The sequence below is a fragment of the Thamnophis elegans genome, chromosome 4 (assembly GCF_009769535.1).
Source record: "Thamnophis elegans isolate rThaEle1 chromosome 4, rThaEle1.pri, whole genome shotgun sequence".
Taxonomy (NCBI): Eukaryota; Metazoa; Chordata; class Lepidosauria; order Squamata; family Colubridae; genus Thamnophis; species Thamnophis elegans.
Window position 1 is genome coordinate 124300439 of NC_045544.1, and position 22128 is coordinate 124322566.

Genomic DNA, 22128 nt, shown 5'->3' on the forward strand with positions numbered 1-22128 from the left:
GATACTTTGGAAATTTAACCCAATTCCTTCCCCATGCAGGAAACCACAACAGCATCCCTAATAGTTAACAATGCAGTCTCTCTTTTAAAACTTCCAATAAAGAAAATATACCACCTTATAATTCCCAATTCTTTTCCCAATTCTTTTATCATTAGGAAGTCTTTCCTAATATCTAAGCAAAATCTGCTTCCTTGTAATTTAAATCCATTGTTTCTTGTCACTTTCTTCTTGTTATTTGAAGACAGTAATCTTATCTTCAGCAGTCTTCTCAGGCCTTAAAGTGGCTCCAATTCCTTTTACCATCTTTCTCTACAATTTTATCTGCGTTTTTCCAAAAAGCAGTGCACAGTCCTGGATCCAATACTCTATGTCTGCTCTGACCAATGTAGAATAGAATGGTTATTTTTCTTGAGTCTGACACAGCCCAGGACTACATTTACTTTGCAGCTATGTCTAACATACCCAAACTATTTTGCACATGATATCCAGTATCGTTTCCTCCTCCCCCACCATACTTATACTTAACACAATAATACAATAGCAGAGTTGGAAGGGACCTTAGAGGTCTTCTAGTCCAACGCCCTGCCTAGGCAGGAAACCCTATACCATTTCAGACAAATGGCTATCCAACATCTTAAAGACTTCCAGTGTTGGGGCATTCACAACTTCTGGAGGCAAGCTGTTCCACTGATTAATTGTTCTAACTGTCAGGAAATTTCTCCTCAGTTCTAAGTTGCTTCTCTCCTTGATTAGTTTCCACCCATTGCTTTTTGTTCTACTTAACCAGATGAAAGACATTGCATTTATTTTTGCTAAAATCCTTGCTGTTTTTTGCCCAGCTTGTCAAGTTTTGCTGAATTTATATAATCCTCTAAGGATGTTTGCTGTCTTTATCTTTGTATCCTCTACAAATTTGTATATTTTATAAACTCACATTCAAGTAATTTGCAAATATGTTATACAATTTGACAAAATAGACCACAGCCTGTATCTTGGTAAGATGTGGGACAGACAGTACCACCACCAGATGGATTTGCAGTTCACTGACCAACTTCACCCAGTGTGTAATCCTCAATGGAACTACATTTATATGGAGGGAAGCATGCAGTGATGTCCCTCAAGGTTCTGCCTCAGTAGTTGGGTCCAGTATTCTTCAACATATTCATAAATGATCTAGACCAGGGGTGTCAAACTCACGTCGTCACGTGATGCATCATAACTTCCCACACTTCGCTAAACTGGGGGGTGGGTGGGCGTGGCCAGTGTGTGACACATCTGGCCCATGGCTATGAGTTTGACACCCCGGATCTAGATAAAAAAATAAACACCAAGCTGGGGGGGGGGATTGTCAACACTCTGGAAGATAGACTATTCTGAAGGATCGTGACAGATCTGAGTATTGGGGCCTGTCCAACAAGATGCAGTTCAGAGTGAGAAAAGTAAGGCCCTGTGCTTAGGCCGGAAAAAACAAATGCATAAAATAGGCAATACTTGGCTCAACAGCAGTAATTGTAAGAGGGATCTAGGTGTCTAGTGGACCACCACTTACATAGGAGCCAGTAATGTGATGCAGCTGCCAAAAAAGCCAACACAGTTCAGGGCTAAATCAATAGGATAGTACAGTGATGCCTAACTTTTTTGTCATCACACATGCATGCCCACACCCATATTGCAATGCGCATGTGACACTCCACGTGTGCCACACCCCCTGCACATGTGTGTGACCCTTCCCCCGCCCCCTGTGCATGTGCGTGCTCCTCCCCCATGCCCAATTTTGGGCCTCCCTGCAGCTTCCTGGGACCAAAAATGGACTGCGGGGGGAGTGCCGCACCCCCTCATGCCCCCCCCGTGCATGTACACACATCTCCCGCATGCCCCCCAATGCATAGCAGAGATGTGAAAATCAGCTGGCTGGCGGGAGGCACATGTGCCTGCAGAGAGGGCTCTGGTGCCACCTGTAGCACACGTGTCCTAGGTTCACTATCACGGGGATAGTATCATGATTACAAGTGGTAATACCGCTCTATATCAAAATAGCGAGACTGCACTTGAAATACTGAATACAGTTATAGACACAATACAAAACGATGTCAAGACTCTAGAAAATGTGCAGAGAAGATAAGAAAGATGATAATGGGCCAGGAAACGAAACTGTATGATGAATGGTTGAGGGAGGGAGGTGTCTCCAGCCCAGATGTAAAACTTGCGCCTCTTGGGAAATAATTGTCTCCCAGATTATTCCAGACATAATTGTCTTGAGGGCTGTCACAGAGAAGAGGGTACTGACTTATTCTCCAAAGAACCTGAGAGCAGGACAAGGAAGTATTGGGTGTCAAAGAGAGATCCAAACTAGAAGTAAGGAGAAATTTTCTAACAGTGAGAACAATTAATCAATGAAATAGTTTGCCTCCCAGAGTTGTGGGTACTCTATCACTGGAGATTTTCAAAAACAGGCTGGACAAGCAGTTGATCAATGTGGTATAAGTTATCCTGCCTTGAGCAGGGGTTTGAACTAGAAGACCTCTAAGATCCCTTCTAGCCCTATTATTCTATGTTCTATGTACATCATTTAACATCACCTTCCACTTGACATGGGAGAACTGATGAATGATCATTGGCTTACCTGAAAGGTCCTTTTCTGTGCCCTGCGGGAGAGTCCAAGCAATGGGTTAAATTAGTCTGGTTGCCCTAGGACAGAGGAATCTTTTTTCCTTGGCCTCCTGGTGCTGCTCAACCCCAGATTTTTGATGAGGTCTGGAACCAATGAAGGCTGGAGTATGATGATGGGGTAGAAGTCCAAGTTGACATGATGACGTTGAATCCCTAGACCTGAAGAACCAGGGTCGGTTGGACTCTCCTGCAGTGAATAGAAAAGAACCGTTCAGGTAAGCCAATGGTCATTTTCCTGTGCACTGCTTGGAGAGTCCAAACAATGGGACATACCCAAGTTACATGTCACTAGGGTGAGAAAGGTCAGTCCTGGGATTCAGTGGTAAAAAAAAAAACCCTGGAGAACCCGCCTGCCAAACAATGCCTCAGCAGAGGCAAACATGTCCAGTCTATAGTTTCTAACAAAGGGTGATGGAGATGACCACGTAGCCGCTCTGCAGATGTCATCTATGGTAGCCTGAGTAGCCCAGGCCGCAATGGTAGCAGTGCTCCGAGTCGAGTGTGCAGTGATGCGGCGAGGTACTGTTGTGGACAGGTGTTCGTAGGCTGCTGCAATGCATGCTCTTAGCCACCTGCCTATAGTGGAAGAACAGACCTTCTTGCCCATGGACCCTGGCTGGAATGACACAAAGAGGGCCTCTGACCTGCGGAATTCTGCTGTTCGTTTGATGTATATCCACAGGGCCCGTCTAACATCCAGAGTGTGTCAAACCCGTTCCCTCAGGTGTCTGGGGTGCGGGCAAAAGTCAGATAGGATGATCTCTTGTGTCCTATGGAACCAGGTGTTAATTTTTGGGATGAAGGCAGGGTCCAGGCGCAGCACAACCCTGTCCAGGTGGATGATACAGAGGTCCCCCCTGGACCGAAAGTGCCGCTAGTCCTGATATGCGCTGTGCAGATATTATTGCAACAAGAAACACAGTCTTTAGTTAGTTGTCGAAATGAAGCTGTGCGAAGAGGCTTGAATGGAGCTGATGTTAGAGCCTGTAGTACTATTGACAACTGCCAGGGGTATCGGTGAACCACCAGTGGACGCAAGTTAGAGGTGCCCTTGAGAAAACACCGAATCTTCAGCACCTTGGTGAGAGGTTGGGCCAAAACCCCAGACCAAACGGTGGACAAGGTGGCCACCTGGCGCTGAAGAGTATTAGGAGCGAGACCCTTGTCGAGGCCTCCCTGCAGAAAGTCCAGAACATGGGGCACAGGTGCTGTGACCAGATCGATTTGGAGATTATTACACCATTTCGCGAAGGAGGCCCAGGTAGAGTCATAAATTCTTGTGGTTGATGGCTGTCTAGACGCCTGGATGGTACGTATCACATCTTCTGACAGGCCGTCCCTTCTCAGGAGGTCCCCCTCAAGTGCCAGACGGCCAATTGGAGCCACTGGGGGTCCGGATGGACAATGGCCCCCTGGCTGAGGGAGACCTGGCCCTGATGTATTCACCACTGGCTGGTCACCGATAGGCTGACGAGGTCAGCATACCAGGACCTCTGAGGCCAATGAGGAGCCACCAATAGGACCTTTGCTCTCTCCACAATGATTTTGCCGATGACCTGAGGCAGAAGCGGGAGTGGTGGAAAGGCGTATAACAGTTCCTGAGGCCACCTGCAGCGGAGGGCATCTGTCCCCTCCACCCCCTGAGATGGGAAGCAGGAGAGGAACTGCTGAAGCTGTGTGTTCTTGTGGGTGGCAAACAGGTCGATCGCAGGGTTGCCGAATTGGGATGTGTAAGTACGCCTCCTTTAAGTCGATGGATGTTAGGAGGTCCCCTTGGCGAATCCCTGAGAGGGTGTTTTGCAGGGATTGCATCTTGAACCTCCTGTAAGCGATGTGATGGATGAGGTTCTTGAGGTCCAAGATTGTCCCCCACCCACCCCCGAGCTTTTGGGGACCAGGAAGAGGATGGAGTAAAATCCCCTCCTTTCCTGGTCCGATGGAACTTGCTCTACAGCATTGATCTCCAGGAGGTGATTTATCTCCTGGGTCATGAGCTCCTTCTTGAGGGACAAGAGGAGGTGGGGCATTTTATGAAGGTTCTTGGGGGACGTGATGGTCTAAAGCAGTGGTCCCCAACCTTTTTATCGCCGCGGACCAGTTAGACGAGCCTCCCTCGGCCTTCCGGACCGGCGGGTGGGAAGGCGGCCATCCTGGGCGCGCGTTCCGCAGGGCGGGGGGGGGGCCTTCCTTCACGCCAAGGCCGACAGCCTGTGAGGCCGCCCCGCCTCCTCCTCCTCGGCCGCCGGGGGAAGGGAGGGGGAACCGACCCCGCGATCCGCTCGCTCGGGCAGCCCTTTTTCCTCGCTGCAGTTCGGCGGGGGAAAAAGATGGCACCGTGTCCTACTTCGGGCGGGGGGGCGGCTGGCGCAGCGGAGGCCGGCTGCTTCCGAGGGGGTGGGCCTCCGCGCCGCGCTCCATGAAGGGAAGAGGGGGAGAAGGCGGGCTGCGGCCGAAGGGCCCCCAAGAGCCCCGCCGGCCTGACGCAAAAAGCGCTTCGGCGGGGGGGAGGGGCGGGAGGCAGGTGACACTCCAGGACGGGGGGCAGAGCTGCGCCGCGAGTCTTACGTAAAGCCCCCCCTCCCCGCCTCGGCGGAGGAAAACATCTCCCACCTGGGTGGGGCTGCGCGCGAAGCGCCTCTCGGAACGGCGAAGCTCCCCAAGTTCCCCCGAAACGGCCGCGCTGCGCCCCTCCCCCCCGCAACCTTAGTTTCTCCTTGGGAGGAAATGCTGCCCCCCTCCTGCCCCCCCTCGTCATTCCACGGGGCAGGCGGGCCGGGCGAGTCCGCGGACAAAGTTTCGCCTCCCAGGCAGCCTCCGCCAGCAGCATCCCAAGTTCGGGCCGAGGCCGCCGCCGCCCCCTCCCTCCCGGGGCGAGCAGAGCAAGAGGGCGGGGGGGAGATCGGGCCTCCCCTCGCCCCCCCAGCCCCGCACATCTGGGGTGGGGGGGGCAGAGAAAGGGCGCGTTCATGAGGACTACAAAGTTGCAAATATGGCCCCCGGCCGCTGCAGCGATCATGGTCCCCGGCCGCTGCGCGGCCCGGTGCCAGGTACTCCACGGCCCGGCACCGGTCCGCGGACCGGGGGTTGGGGACCACTGGTCTAAAGGATCCATGCATCCTATGTGGTTAGCTCCCATTGTTGGACGAACAACTGGAGTTGTCCCCCTATGGGAGGTGGCCCTTGGTTGTCACTTGGATTTGCGGAAGGGCCTATTGGAGGCATCTCCACGACTGCGGAAGGAGAATTGCTGCCTACTCCTGTCCCGAAAGGACTGCCTGTCCTGGACCCTATCTGTGGAGGTCTGATTGAAGGACCTATTACTGGAGGATGGTTGAGGGGAGGATTCATTGGCATGAAAGGACTGCCTCCTATAGTAGGGAGTGGACTTTCGTTCCTGCTTTTTTGTAAGCATAGGGAGGACCTTACGCTTGTCTTTCGTTTTGATCCCTTGAAGGGAGCAGAAGCAAGCTTCCATTTGTTTTTGAGATTGGTCTGCCAATGGCAAAGCCACAGGAGACGCCTGAATGTATTAGAGGCCAGGGCCCTAGAGACAAATTTGGCCACATTGAGTGAGGCATTGGCGCATACTGAGAGGCCGCAATGATTTTGGAAACATTCTGGCAGAGACGCGTGTCTCCTGCCGGAAGCTTGGCCTGGAGCTCTCTGAGCCAGATGATGGAAGCCCGATTAAAGAACAAGACAAAGGAGGACGCCTTAATGGCCCAGGCTGCTGTCTGATAGGTCTTGTGCCAGGCCTTTTCTGCCCTCTTGTCCTCTGCCTTAAGGCCTTCCATGAGATCGGCTGGAAGAAGAGAGTTGGAAGTGAGGGCTGCAATCGGGGTCTACTGAAGGTAAGGGCAAGGCCTCCTCCAAGGTAGGTTCTACAGAGTACAATTTTTTTGTCCCTGCCACTGGGGGAAGCCAGGGTGCCAGGCTGGACCCATTGCCTCTGAATTATATCCATAAAGAGACTGGGAACCCGGACAAGCTCCTGAGGAGCCCGAACCTTAAACATTTTATCATTAGGGTTGGCAACCATGGTTTCGGTGGACCCAGAAGCAGCTGGCGCTTTGGCACCCAGCTGGTTAATGGCCTTGCCCTTGTGTAGAATAGATTTGAACAATGAGGGCTTGAAGAGACCGAAAAAGGCAGGAACATCTGGAGGGAGGTCCTCGTCCTCTGACAGCTCTTGCTCCTCCTGATTCAGGTCCTCCAAGGCAGAAACCTCGCTAACAACAGAGGATGTTACCGAAGGGTGACGCACTCAGCAAGAAGCGCTGAGCGGTTCCTTTCTGGGGACAGTGGGAGCAGGCTGAACAGAGGCCTGGTCCTCTTTTGCAGCTCTTCTGCTATACCCTGGGAGATGGCACGGGCGACAACTGCCTGCATATGAGGAGACAGTTCCGGCTCCTGATCCCCCCTGGGACAGCTGAGGGGTAAATAGCAGTAGACTTATATACCGCTTCATAGGCCTTTCAGGCCTCTCTAAGCGGTTTACAGAGAGTCAGCATATTGCCCCCAACAATCTGGGTCCTCATTTTACCCACCTCGGAAGGATGGAAGGCTGAGTCAACCCTGAGCCGGTGAGATTTGAACCGCTGACCTGCTGATCTAGCAGTAGCCTGCAGTGCTGCATTTAACCACTGCGCCACCTTGGCTCTTGGTAAAGCTCAGACTCCCCCTGGATTGGAGTTATGTCTTCCTGGACAGGCTCAGAAAAACAGGAGGGGGCAGGAGAACCAGGATCCGCCCTGGAAACATCAGGGGAAAGGTCCTGGGATTCAAACTCTTCATCAATGATCCCCCTAGGATCCCTTGGAGGGGGGGAGGTGGCAAAAAAGCTTGGTCTGTGCTGGGGCCAGAGGGCCTTCTCAAACTGCTTTTCAAGGGCCTGCTGCCTACGTTCTGCTTCCCTACCCGCTGCTGTTGAGCCCTGATAGGGACGGCTATTCTGTCTTGCCACTTTGCCCTGTCTAGCTCTTTTACCCTTTCCAGTAGCCTTGGACTGATTAGGGTCATGGGAAGGACCCGGTCTAGCGTTGCTGGCTGAGGATGGTCCAGGTTGCTGCACCGCTGAATTAGGAACGTCCGCCATCTTTCTGAGCATCTGATGCTTTGGCAGGACGATCGAGCAGGGCAGGAAGTAGGCAGGGATCGAGTAAGCCAAAGGAAATTGCAAGGCCAATTGAGTTGGTAATATAATTAAGGAACCACAAACCTGTAAGGTTGCGCAGTTTGTAGATTGCTCAGAGGAGGGCAAAAAATCAATCAACCTCCTCTGTGCCGGGGTATGACAGCGGGAGCGCCAAAAACCCCAGCTCCGCCAGTGACAACGAAGAGAAAAAAATTAAAATACCAAAGGAAAGTGAGAGGAGCGGTAGAGACCCAGCCAGAGCCCTGGACTGGACCAGCTGACCACTGGGCAGCGATCTGCACAGAGACAGGCAAGTAGCAAAAGCCAAATGAAAAAGGCATGCAAAAAAACAGCCCGGAAAATGGCCGCCACTTTGTGGAAGTGAAGGAAGGAGAAAATGGCGCCCATGCTGAGAAAGGGCGGCCAGAAACTCTCTACGGCTTGTCGGCAAGTTGAAAAGACAAAAAAAACTTCAAATGGAACAGCTGACGGCTCTTGGCAGCCGCCAAGAGCGATCTCGCAGCATTTGGGGCTGAAAAACATCCATGCAGCTCTGCTGCCGTCCGCAAGCGACAAGGCAGACAGAGCACCTCCCATGCCTGCTCCTACCTCAATTAGAAGGCTGACAATCAATTTTGAAGAGAAGAAACACAGGGTAAAGGAATAAAACAAAATAGAGCAAAAAAAAAAGGGGGAAGAGTATTAAATAAAAATCCAAGAGAAAAAACACACACAAAAAATATAGAAGGGAGAGTCCAAGCAATTGGGAAATTAGAAGCTGGAGTTCAACAAAACTAGTCCGAATGGGCCAGACTGAGGAAAAACTCTGGGGTTGAGCAGCACCAGGAGGCGTGGCCAAGGAAAAAAAGATTCCTCAGTCCTAGGGCAACCAGACTAATTTAACCCATTGCTTGGACTCTCCAAGCAGTGCCCAGGAAAATATAATTGTTCAACCAATTCAGTACCTATCTAATGAGAGCACAGAACGATTCACATTTTGTAATCTTTTCTACCAGAATTTCCTGGGACAGACTCTCCAATACTTTGTCAAGTTAACAATAATAACTACCATACTTTTCGGAATATAAGACGTACCCGCACTAAAAGAGGGTGGAAATGTTGATACATCTTATATACCAAATACAGCCACTTTTGGCCTCCGGAAACCTCACCCCATGCGTCCCATTTTTGCCAAAACCAGGCTTGTTTTTTGCAAGAACGGGGTATACAGAGGGTTTGAGAGGCCTGCAGAATGTTCCTAGGGGCTGGGGAGAGAAAAAAAAAGTGTGAGGTGTTTGAGAGGCAAAATAATTCTCATTTCCATAGAAAATAAGATTTTTTTCCTATTTATCATGTGATAAAACACTTTTAAATATTAGCAATTCACTGACAATGGTTATTAACCACAGATTTGTCTTCGAAACATTTTTCTGCCATCTCTGTAAGTGTAACAGATATTAGTATATCATAGATTAACAGTAGATACCAGTAAAATGCAATATTTTTATCTGTTTTACTTTATAAAAATGTAAGCCTCTATCATGGTTTTATTTAGGACCTGGGTAGAGCCATCCACCTGGTAACATTTGGCAGGTCAGTCCTATCATTAAAGCAATACCATCCTAAGGGGTCTTGGACTGTGTGGCTGCCCTGTGTTATAGAAGAGCCTTCCCTCAGAAGGCTGCATGGCCTGACCATGCTGTCTTTATTGTATTCATTGAATCAGTGTATATCACCTAGAGCTGCTGCAGTTGAAACAGTTTAGTTAATATATTTCTTAAAAGTAGTGTATTTATTTCTTATCCCAGCCTAATCCCGGTGTAGTTTTTAGCTTTATCCACAGATAAGTCAAACAAATGCATTTATCATTTTCAGGGAATTAAAAGGAACACAAGAGACCAGTGAACAATTCTAAAAATCAACATTTTTTCAGGCTTTACCTTGGAATTAATCTCAATCTCTCTCGCCCTCCTTCTCTCTCTCACACACACAGATTTTTTTTTAACAGTAAAAGTCAAGATCTACAAAATAATCTGTATTTTCTTCCAAATACTAGATTCCTCCTGGAGTTCTGTACGTGTGGATTTACAAAAGCTGAATAGTCCCAACAATAAGCTGTTCTCATCACTAAAGTGATTTACAAGATTTAAGGTCTTAAAAGCATCTGTTCAGAGCTTTAGCTCCATTTATCATCTCTTCAGCCTAAGGATGGGGATCTGAAGCACCGTGAAATGTTGCTGGGTCCAATTGTGATCACATCTGCAAACTCTTTCCTTTGTGCTCTATATTTACCTAGGATTAATGCTTAGTTACTTAAGAGGGTCACTCCCTTATACATAAGAAATGATTTCCATATCTGAATCAACCTTAAATCATATATAATGAAACCACAAATTATGCATCCTCAAATCTATGAGAACTGGGGAGGGGGCGTTAGGTTCTGGAGCCTAGAGTTGTCCTTTTCCGCCCACAAGCGCTTCCTCCCCCTTCCTCCCCGTGCATTGTACCTGCATGTTTTTCCTCCTCCTTGCTTGGTTATGATAGATCTTGCTGAGTCAGCCTAGTCTTTAGATTTCATGTGGTCTCCTCTTGGCAGCTGGCCTTTTTCAGAGTGGCTCACTTGACTGGTGATGGAAAGAATTATCTTCCTTGCACCACAGGCTCACACTGGCTTTTCCACTCCAAGCAACTCTTTATTTTACTAAAAAAGACTGCCTGTATTCCATAACATCTGTGGGGTCTTTCGTGTGGTCTGAGCTTGTTTGTTTTCTTGCAGACATTTCTTGCTTCTTGACAATCAAGAAGCAAACAATACTCCCCAATCAAGGAACTCATACAAACAAGCTAATAATAAACAACAGCCCTATCAAGGAATCACCAAGACCACTTCCACCACCATTGATAGGGCAAGCTATTAATATATAAAATGAGCACAAACCCCCTCCTAGTAGCACTGATGAAGTTACCTAGTTTGGTAATAAAACATCTGCAAAAAAACAATCAGGCTCAGAGAGCATCAAGGATTCCCGACTTCAACCCGGGGCTACAAATATTCTCTTAAATAAAAATTCCCATAAAATTTACCCAGCCGGTCATATCCTGCAGATATGCTCTGGGTTCCTTCAAATTAAACAATGTCATTTGCTGGGAGTCTGGAAGTGCACCTTTGCTATAGCAGCATCTGCTCTTTAGATGATCCCCACTTTGCAGTTGTTCAGGTCTTTGCCTAGAGACAGTGAAACCCTTCACTTCATTGCATTTGCTATCCTCTATCTTTGCTTTTTATGTTATTGATTTTATTGTCATTTTTTTCTTTTCTTTGTTGTGAGTCACAACGAAATAATTAATAATTGGGTGGCATACAAGTTTAAAAATATCATTATTAAATCACATCACTGGACATTTAGTGCTACCCAGATCATTTCTGGCAGCTGTAGTTAGACTGAGCACGTATAATCCATGGGCAGCTATAACATCCACCCTTAGCATCCAATAGTATAACTGAGAGATCAGTACATCTCTCACCACATGAGAAAAAAGAACATAGATACATTGTGTAGACACATTACGTTTAACCCTTAAAAATGTTCTCTATCTACATGCAAAATGCTGTAATAATATTAAAATATTAAGTAATAAAATTTAGGTGAAAACTATTGATAGTCATATTTTTGCATATAAGGTCTGGTTTTAAATTATCAATCATGTATATACAAACTACAGATAATGAGACACCCCCCCCCAAATGAGCTTCACCAATACAATTAATAAAACTACTTTCTTGAACTAATAATTTCAATAGTAAATCTTAGCTTTTCATTCCATTTTGGAAGAAATGCCTTATAATTGGATTATTGAAGTTTGTTGTAGCATTATTATATGTGATCTATGTTGGAAACATATTCATAATATCACTAAAAGAAGGCAGAGTACACAGATCCACTTCCACCTGAATCAGCTAATAAAGAAACATATCATGGGCAATTTAAAAACCATAAAAATCAAGCACAGGAAAGAGCTCATACTTTTTGGGATATATTTGGTTAAAAAAAGAGCCAGCATTGTTATTAAAAATTTAGATGTTAAATAACTAGGAATGGGTCAGAGGACTGTCAAAGAAGGGAAGATGCTTCAAAAGAGTTTCAGTAGAACTGAAATTAGGAATAGTTAACTAAGAATTAAGGTCAAATCTTTAATGAACCTTAGAAGAAACAAACCTTCCTAATGTTTGATTGCATCATCTGACAGCAAGGCAATGGCAAAGATCTTTGCTCCTAATCCCTGCAGATCAGAGTCCACATTTCCACAGACGCTCATAATTGCATTTAATAAACAACCCTAAGTTTCCCTGATTTTAAATAAATAATAACTGCTAGTTGAATGAACTCCACAATTTAATTTGTGGACACTTTCCGTGGAATTGACCAGATTTCTAGAGTTTAATTTATGAGAGTTAAACTTCAGCTTCCCTTCTATTTTCAAGAATGCTACCAAGGCTCACAGAGATGGTCATAATTCAGTGCTTTAGTTTAAAACACACCTAATGAGTCACCTAGAAGATATTAAAGGGAAGCTAAAGTCTTGACATTCTGATAATGTGCAAGATGTTCTGCCTATGCAGATATATATTTTTCCTGGTGCATGAAGTTAGTCTATTCTGGTATAGAATTGATACAGAAAGTCTACACACATGTAAAAAACCAAACCAAGATAAATAACATAACATATAAGTTGTAGAATTCAATTGAAAAACAAGCTAAATTTTTTTAGGGGCAGAATAACAATAAAAAAGTGAAAGAATGTGGATGCATAAAGATGCTCATCCTTAAACCAATACTTTATTGAAGCACCTTTTGATTTTATGACAGCATGCAGTCTTCAGCATGGCACATCATGCTTTGGAAATCTCTGTCCACTTTTCTTTGCAAAAGCATTCTGAATCTGCTACCACTATGCTTCACTGTATGGTGTACTTTTGGTTATGCGCAATGTTGTTTTTGTGCTAAACATACTTTTGGGATTAAGGCCAAAAAGTTTAACCTTGATCTCATCAAACCAAACACATTTTCTACCATGTTTTTATCAGACTTGATGCAGATTTTTGCAAAGTGTAGCCAGCCTCAGCACCTCAGCTCAGGCTTCAGTCTTGCCATACTACCCCACAGCCCAGATACATGAAGAATATGGGAGATTATTATCACACGTAGTACACAACCAGTACTTGTTAGAACTTCCTGCAGTTCTTTTAATATTGCTGTAGGTTTCTTGGCAGCCTCTTGGACCAGTTTTCTTGATTTTTTTAATCAAAATTGGAGGGGCATCCAGTTCTTGCAAATGTCACTTGTGTACCATATTTTCTCCACTTGTTGATGACCTTCTTCACTGTATGCAATGGTATAAGCCAAGTGAGGGCTAACCTTTTTTGGCTCCCGTGCCAAAAGCGAGGGGAGCACAGAGGTGTGTGCGTTATGCGAGCGACCCGTGTGCTTGTGCACGCTCCCCCACATGCATGTGTGTGCAACAAGAGCTCCCCCCGCTTTTGGTGTGCTTTTTTCACCCTCCCCAAGCTCCAGAGGCTTTCTAGGAACCTGGGGATGACAAAAACAGCCTCCCCTGCCTACCCCACCCCCCCCCGGGGTCCTCCTGAGGCTTCCGGATTCCCCGTAGAGCCATTTTTCGCCCTCCGGAGGCTTCAGGGAAGCTCTTGAACGGTGACTTCTGGTTTGTCCGTAAGGCCGTATTTTTACCTCCGGATCCTTCAGAAGGCTTCCCTGAAGGTTCCGGAGGATGAAAAATGGCCCTACGGACAAACCGGAGTCACTTCTGGTTTACTTGTAGGACCGTTCTTTGCTCTCTGGAGCCTTCAGGGAAACCTCCTTAAGGAAGCCTCCAGAGAGCAAAAAAATGGCCTCAAAAGGCAGCCAAAATCAGCTGGCCAGCACACGCATGCGCACTGGAGCTGACAGGGCAATACCTCGTGTGCCCTACAAATGGCTCCGTGTGCCACCTATGGCATACATGTCGTAGGTTCGCCATCACGGGTATAGCCAATACCTTGGAATTTTTTTGTACCCTTCTCCTGATTGATATCTTCCAACAACAAAATCCCTTTGATGTTTTCTAAGCTCTGTTCAGACCACAGATTTTGCTGTAAGAGGCAACTGAGCAAATGTCAGAAAAAGCCAACTTGAACAGCTGCATTGTATATGGCCTTGAACAAAGTCATTTTAATTGATAGCAGGTGTGTACTAACTACTAACAAGTTTTAATGTGACTGGTTAATTCTGAACTTCATCATACCTCTGCTTATAAGAGGGTGCAGTCAGTCACATTATTCTATTTTTTTATTGTTATCACCTCCCCACCAAAAAGGTTTTGATTTGTTTTTCAACTGAATTGTGCAGCTAATATGTTACGTTAAAGGTAGAAATAATTTTGAAGTGGTCTGATTTTTTTTACATCTCAAAAAAATGGCATTTTTACAGGGTTTTCTGTATCTACTGCATTTATGTTTCTCTAAACAGCACCAAGTTGCTTTCTGAGAAACATGTTATCAAAATATTATTTAAGGCAAAAATATGTATTTGTTTTGTACAGTACACTATTTATCCAAGTTGATGAGATATGACATCAATTTTTATTCTGTGAAATTACTACTAGAATGAAGATAGAGGGTCCAAAGAGTGACTCAGAGATTACCTCTATTTTTATATTTACATTTATGGGCATGCTTCTCTTCCATGCTGACAAAGTCTGGGGCTCACCAATTTACAAGTTTACAAAAATTAGTGTCAAGCCGGCCTCCCTCAGCAACCAAGAAAGAAACCACTTAACTCCATTTTACAGAATTAAGAGTACTTTTACTCGTTATGAAATGATAGCAGCTAAGCAAAGCAAGATCTGGGGCAAAAGCGTGCAAAATCAGACATATCAATATGTGACCAACCCCCTCCTTCCAGTAACCCTCATCCCACTGTCCAATCTGCAAATCCCTTAGGTGTCATCTTCAAGGAGCATCATCAAGGAGCAACACCTTTTGACTTTAGATTTGTAATGGGCAGAGCAATGCTGGCGAACGAGGGAATAAATTGATGATAAAAATTCACAAATCTTAAAAAACTTTGTAGTTGTTTGCGAGTGCGAGGGGGTGCCCACTCAGTTACGGCCTGGACTTTCGCCGGGTCCATCTCGATGTCGTTGTGGGAGATGCGGTAGCTCAAGTAATCAATCTTCTCTTGATGAAATTCACATTTAGACAATTTGGCATAAAGTTCGGCGGCTCAGAGGTTCTTGAGTACTGATCGCACTAAAATCACGTGTTCATCACATATTTCCGAGTAGATAAGGATGTCATCAAGGTAGACCATCATGCCCTTGTACAGGTGTTCATGTAAAACTTCATTTATTAATTGCATGAAAACAGCTGGCGCCCCCTGTAGGCCAAATGGGAGTACTCTGAATTGAAAATATCCGAGTGGGCAGTTGAAAGCAGTTTTCCATTCATCTTCGTCTTTGATTCTGACTCTGTAGTAGGCCTCTCTTAGGTCCAATTTCGTGAAGATCTTCCCTTTACCCAATTGGGCCAATATATCCTTCATCAGAGGGAGAGGGTATACATTTTCCATGCACACAGTTAAGATTTTTATAGTTAACGCAGATATGAAATGAGCCATCTTTCTTTTCTCTAAACAACACAGGGGCAGCCACATGTGGCCTAGCAGGTTCAATAAACCCCCTTTTCAAATTTTTGTCAATAAACTTCCGTAATTCCTCCATTTTGTGTGGGGTCATTGAGTAAATCTGGGGTTTTGGAAGTTTTACTCCTGGGAGGATCTCAATGCTGCAATCCGTCGTGTGGTGGTGGGTAATTTTACAGAGGATTTTTCACTGAAAACATTTTTAAGGTCCCAATATTCCTTTGGGATTTTCTCCTCCCCCTCAATTTTTTCCTGCACCACGGCTGCCAGGTTAGGTTCAGCGTTGGTAATGTTGGAAACCCTCCCTTCTCCCTCAGGGGATTTAGCAGATCAGATGCGCAACCACCCTTTCCTCCAGTTGATGTCTGGGTTCCATTTACGTAACCAGGGTAAGCCCAGTATGAGAGGCCGGCCCATCCCCAGTGCCACAATGAAACTTAATGTTTCCTGGTGATCCCCCATCCACATGTCTATAGGTTCAGTCACAAAGTGGGCACGAGCCCCCGCAGCTATAGACCCATCTAGCTGGCAAAAAGCAAGGGGACTTTCAAAGTTCTCAGTTTTAAGCCCATTTTTTCCACCACTTCCGGGCTAACAATGTAACGTGTGCATCCCAAGTCTAAAAGGGCCAGCATTTTTGCTTGGGCGCCAGTAGAGGGCACTTTAAGTTCTACTGGGATGGTCATGGGGCCTGATCAGGAACTTACCAGACGGTCGTCATCGGATTCGGTTTCACTTTCCCCTGAGGAGGAAGATGGTTCTTCTCTTGGGATGGGAGGGAATTGCACAACAAGTTTCACCCCTTTCATGGTGGTGTCCCTGCTTTTCCCAGGTTGTGTGTCTGGCTTCCTCTCTCACATGGCAGGGGGCCTTGGGCCAATCTTGGAGCGGCAATTTGCTGCCCGGTGCCTCTCCTTTCCGCATCGTAAGCAGGTGGTATACTGAGGTTTCCTTGTAGACCAACTTTTTCCTCCTTTCAGAGTTCCTTTGGGGGTGGGGTTGAGAGGGGTAGTTTTCTCTTTCTCACTGTCTTCGCGGTACTTGTCTCTGGCTAGATCGATCTCCACATCTGCTGCCAATTCGTACCAGCGTTGCAAGTTATGCCACTCGCCCCTGTTCACACAGTTTTGGTATATATCTTTATTTAAGCCATCCATAAAACTGTCCATTAAAGCTTCTTCCGACCAGACCCACATATAAAGGGACAATTCATGAAACTCTTGTATGTAATCAGCCACTGAGTTCTTCCCCTGGGTAAGGGTTTTCATTTTGGCTCTGGCCTTCCGCTCCGTGAGCGGGTCATCAAAGCGTTTTCTCAGGATGGCCATAAATCTATTATAGTCTCTCAGCAGGGGGGAGTCATCATTATCAAGAGCAACCATCCATGCCGCTGCCTTGTTCTCTAGCGCCATGGTAACAACTCTTACCTTGGCTTCTTCTGTAGGGAGATCCTCTCCAAATTGTTGCATGAAGTTCCAGACTTGGACCAGGAAAAATCCTAGTTCCTTTGGGTCACCTCTAAATTTCACACCCAGCGGAGGAACTTTTGCCATCTGGCGTCTGCAGGGGGGGGGCTCTTGGAAGGGCTCTTGCGGCTGCTGCTGCTGCCGGGGCTTCCCCATCCTGATCAGCTCCACTGTCTGCCCCCAGGGCCCCCCTTCGGCAGAACAGGACTTCTGCAGTTCTCTCATCTAGGTCTGGGAGATCAGCTTCTCTTTCAGGACCATTCTCGCGCAAACGTCGCCTCTCCCAAGCCTCTTGAAAGTTTCATAGCCTGGGACATCATAAGGTTCTCCTCGTCAGCATCCTGCCAGGCAGCTGCCGGTCGTCGATGTCGCCTTGTGGTAACTCCAGATGGATTTTCCTCAGGGTCATACTTCTGTCATACTCCCAACGATCACCTCGGGAGGACGAATTGTTCCTCCAAATTCAGATCCGCCATCTACTCCGTCTCCAAGGGACACAAGGATCCAGCCGCCCCCATGTCATCCTCCTGGTCGCTACCTGGGTAGGACATTCCTTTGAAGGTTTTGGTTTTATCTACACTCCCCTCGGAAGGTGTTAGCTCCGGGATGAGTGCAAAAGTGAGATTTTGCTTAATGTCAAGCCGGCCTCCCTAAGCAACCAAGAAAGAAACCACTTAACTCAATTTTGCAGAATTAAGAGTACTTTTACTGGTTATTAAAAGATAGCAGCTAAGCAAAGCAAGATCTGGGGCAAAAGCGTGCAAAATCAGACATATCAATACCCTCCCTCCAGTAACCCTCATCCCACTGTCCAATCTGCAAATCCCTTAGGTGTCATGTGTTTCATCTTCAAGGAGCATCATCAGGTTGCAGGACGGATGGCCTTGACCAACACCAAGCACTAATCTCCAGCATGCGCAGTAGATGGTGAGAATAAAACTCCCTTTTTACAATCTCTCCTGTACTAAAACTTCCCCTCCCAAATACCAAGCCCCCTCTCCCCGTTTCAATGGCAGCCGAAAGCAAATAGCGAAGCAGAGGCTGACAATTAGCTCAATGTTAGATTTAAAATGTTGTACAACAAAATCAATACAAGATATTCTGCTCTTCAGATGCAGGTAGTCCTTGACTTATGACCACAATTGGGACCGCATATTTTGTTGTAAGTCACTGCAATTATAAATTGACTTGGACCCAATTTATAACAATTTTTACAATGCTGTTAAGCGAATCACATGATCATTAAGCAAATCCAGCTTCTCCTAAGGGCATTTTTCCTAGAAATTGGCAAAAGAGCTGTAAAATGCAATCATATGACTACAGGATGTTCCTACTGGTTGTAAATTTCTGTAGGTTGTAAGTCACTTTTTCCAAGACTGATGCAATTTTGAACTATGGTTAAACAAATGGTTGTAAGTCGAGGACTACTTGCATAAGTATTCACTCAGGTTATATTAGTATTAACAGTACTATTTACACAGGTTTTAGTATCCTTTGAAAACTATTCAAAATATTTGAAAGCTATTGAGCATATAGAATAGACACACAGAAATAGCTGCTATATATGGTAGCAGTTATCATTTACAAAACATCCATATCAAGTAGTATTCCAACTAATGTTTTTTTCAAGTTTATTAGTATTAATATTATTCATAATAATAAATCAAACAGAAGTATAATAAAATAAAAATAAATGGTAGTAAACTATTTACCCAAACACTGTTTAGAAAAGTTTGTAGCTTATACCAGTGTTGGCAAACCTTTTTTGCACCAAAAAGTGTTTGCGCTCACTTGGCAGAACTGATGAGAGGGCTGTGCTAGCTTGTTCTTGGTGGCGGGCTGAGGGAGGGCATTTCATTGACACTCTTCCGGTTTCCAGCGTGTGCATGCAAGAGGAAGAGCAACAGGCAATGGCTCACGTACCTGGAGAGATAGCTTAGTGTGCCACTTACGGCACAAGTGCCATAGGTCCGCCATCATGGGCCTACACAGTACCTATGAACATTCTACTATGCATATTACTAATCTAAGGAACAGCTTCTGTCACAAACTATTGCTACTAGAAGTAGCCTCAAATGCAACAACAATGAAGGTATAAGCAACAGAAAGCTGCCCTGGCTCCTCTATACTAACTCGAAGAATTGTAGAAAAAATTGTAGCTGGATACTCTTTACCTATTTATGGAAAACATGGCAAATTCAGGATCAATATTATCTTTAAATATCTACCTGCATCCAACACAGTTCTTATAGTATCTTGTAACACTAATTTAACTGAGAGAACCCAGACTTTGTCACAAATCCTCATTGCAATTGAAAAGTAAATCTTACGATCCTTATGACCAACAAATCTATGACATGTTCTCATTTTTGCTACAATAAATATCTGATAGAAAATACCTTATAACTGAAAAATTATACATATTAAAGTATTAGAAAGCAATACAATTTTCTAATGCTGCGTTCAAAGGACAGCTGAAATTGGACTGCAAGTGCTGGCAAACAGAAGGGGGTTGGGAACATTATCTGAACAAGGGAGTTCCTCTTAGTGCAGCCAAGCATAGGAAACTAGCACAGGGAAGCCTGAATTTCCTGATCAGTCTGTGCATGTGTACTTGTAAAAGGGGGAGAATCATCAAGGCCCTCACTGTAAAAAAAACTATAGCGAACAAAGTTTGTTTTGGTTTTGTAAAGGTTTGAAAAGGGATTCACATCTATAAAGGTATTATGATACCCTGTTATAGATATGCAGGTCGACATAAACACATACAATTACTGTACTTGCAACTTTCAAAAGGAATATTGGCCCATATATTCCTATTGTCATCTACACTTGGAAATGTCCATATCTGTAATATTCATTTTAAGTCAGTATTACGGTACTCTTTAGCTTTTATTATCCATATTTAGCATTTATTGTGGATGGTTCACAAATTTAGCTAGGCTTGTAAACTATGGTAAGCTGAAAATTAGAATCACCAGCATCTGCATTTCAACCAATTTCATACATGTGTGCAAAATCAAATAGAATGTCACTCAATGTTTGCAGTAAAAAAAGAGCAGGTCTTGTTTATTAGTCTACTAACACAATTTTAATGGTTCAGTTCTAACCCTGAAACATTGAGCAGTGAGGGAGGGATCACAGATTTACACTGCTGCAGAAATAATGGCCTTTTTCTAGAAGCACTTATAAATCATTATTTTGTATGTATGCCATTACCAGTTTAGGAGATCAGCAGGAAAGAACCAATGAATATTGACACATGTAATTTCACTTGCTGGAACAGAAAATACAGTGAAGAAGTCAAAGGTATACCCAAAATTATGATTGGAGATATTTTATTTTATTTTGCTTTTGGAAAGAGGTTTTATAGTATAGTTTTTGTTGACTGTTGTCAGCTGTCCAGAGTTCATACATAATATGGGTTTCTATATAAATTTTCTAAAATAAATGTAGATGGCCTCTATACTGTACTATTTATAATGGTGTAACAAGATTCTGCTACATTATCTTGTAATCAATTAAAACTAGATTTCAGAGAATACTAGAAATAACTCCTAATTTCAAAAGCTTTAAGATATTATGAACATAAGAAGTTATCTAATGTCAATTCTGATCACTGATCCAACTGATAGCATTTATCCAAAGTAATGGCTACAAAATGTTTTTATACAAGTTTTACACAAGATATTTACCTTGTGGCTTTTCATATGCATACTAGTACCACTGAATGCAGGTCTCCATTAAAGGAATAGCAACTCTGATAAAAAATAATCAGCCAGGATTCTGGCATATGTTTGGGAAGGATGGAGTGTTTCTTGTAAGAGTCATCAAACTGATTCACATACTGCAGTAAGCCATAATTTAATCACAACTTATTAGATAAACACAAAAGGCTAAGCAAAACCCAAATACATTATAACTTAATGAACTTGTACACCTAGTCATCCTGTAGCGACCAAAGGATAAACTGTCCTATTTATGGGCATGTAAACTGATTGCTTCAATTTATTCCAGCCTTGAAAGAAGCCACAAGTTTTATCCAGCCGCCTAAGAAAACTAGCATAATTACTTTACTTTAGTACCCTGGAAAAATCTCCAAACTACAGGTTATCAGTATTATGATAATGGGAACAACTCTCAGCAAGTTCTCTATATTAACAGTAGTGAAACAATTAAGAACACTGGAATCATAATTCAGAATTTTTCTCAAAATGCCTTTCTTATTTAACTGTTTGGGGTCAGATACTCAGGTTTCTCAATGTTCAGCTTGATATTTTATAGGATGCAAAGTTAACTGTGCTCCAGATTTAACAGTTATACAAATCATCTGATAGTTATTGCAATTTATTGTACTACATTAAAATGTAGTTATTTTAAAATGTAGTTATTTACTACTGTGCCACGATATTTGATTTGCTGAATGTGGGTAGACAAGAAGCAGAAGTACAAAGGCCATGTAGCCTTTTAGCCTCTTTTTCTGCATGCCTGAAGCTATCCAATGAATTGCTCCACCAGAGTTCATCATAAAAGCTTCCTCATATCAAGTTTTCCTTCTGACAGCTTCAGGAGCAAATATTCATATAATTTTCTTAAGACTGATAAAGATCTCCATTGGGGGGGACGACGACATACATTTAAGCACAGTACAGAGTTTGGTATTTTTCTATCCATATATCTACAAGTCCCAACTCAGTTTAGCTTGCTGTGATATTTTTATTCTAAATCAGTGGTTCCCAAAGTGGGCGGTACCTCACCCTGGGGGGCGGTGGAATGACCTAGGGGGGCGCTAAGAGGCAAGGGGGGCAGCAGTGGGGTGCTAAGAGGGCAAGGAAAAAAAGACCGTGTATTGTGTTGGCTGAAAAGGGCGTCGCCCCTAGGTTGGTAGCTTCCCCTTAGTTAATTCTCAGATGGAAAGGAGAAACTTGCCGAGCAGAAGATGGACTATTTAAAGTCCATTGGTGCGGACAGGACGAAATTACCCAAACAAACCTGGAAATAACTGCAGGTTTCCCTTTAAGCAACATCACCACCCTCCCCTCCAATCACTGCCTTCCTCCCAGGAGAGGGGTTCACGCCACTCCCCCAACACCGCTGGCATCTTAACCGACTGGCTTGGCTTGTGAAAAGGTTTTTTTTAATGGTTGGTGGGCAGGGAGAT

General features: G+C 44.7%; 1 protein-coding gene across 1 annotated transcript in view; it reads right to left on the minus strand.

The window, feature by feature from the left end:
- UBE2G1 (ubiquitin conjugating enzyme E2 G1) overlaps positions 1–22128 on the minus strand; it is a 53557-nt gene that overhangs the window by 26022 nt on the left and 5407 nt on the right. The window lies entirely within an intron of this gene.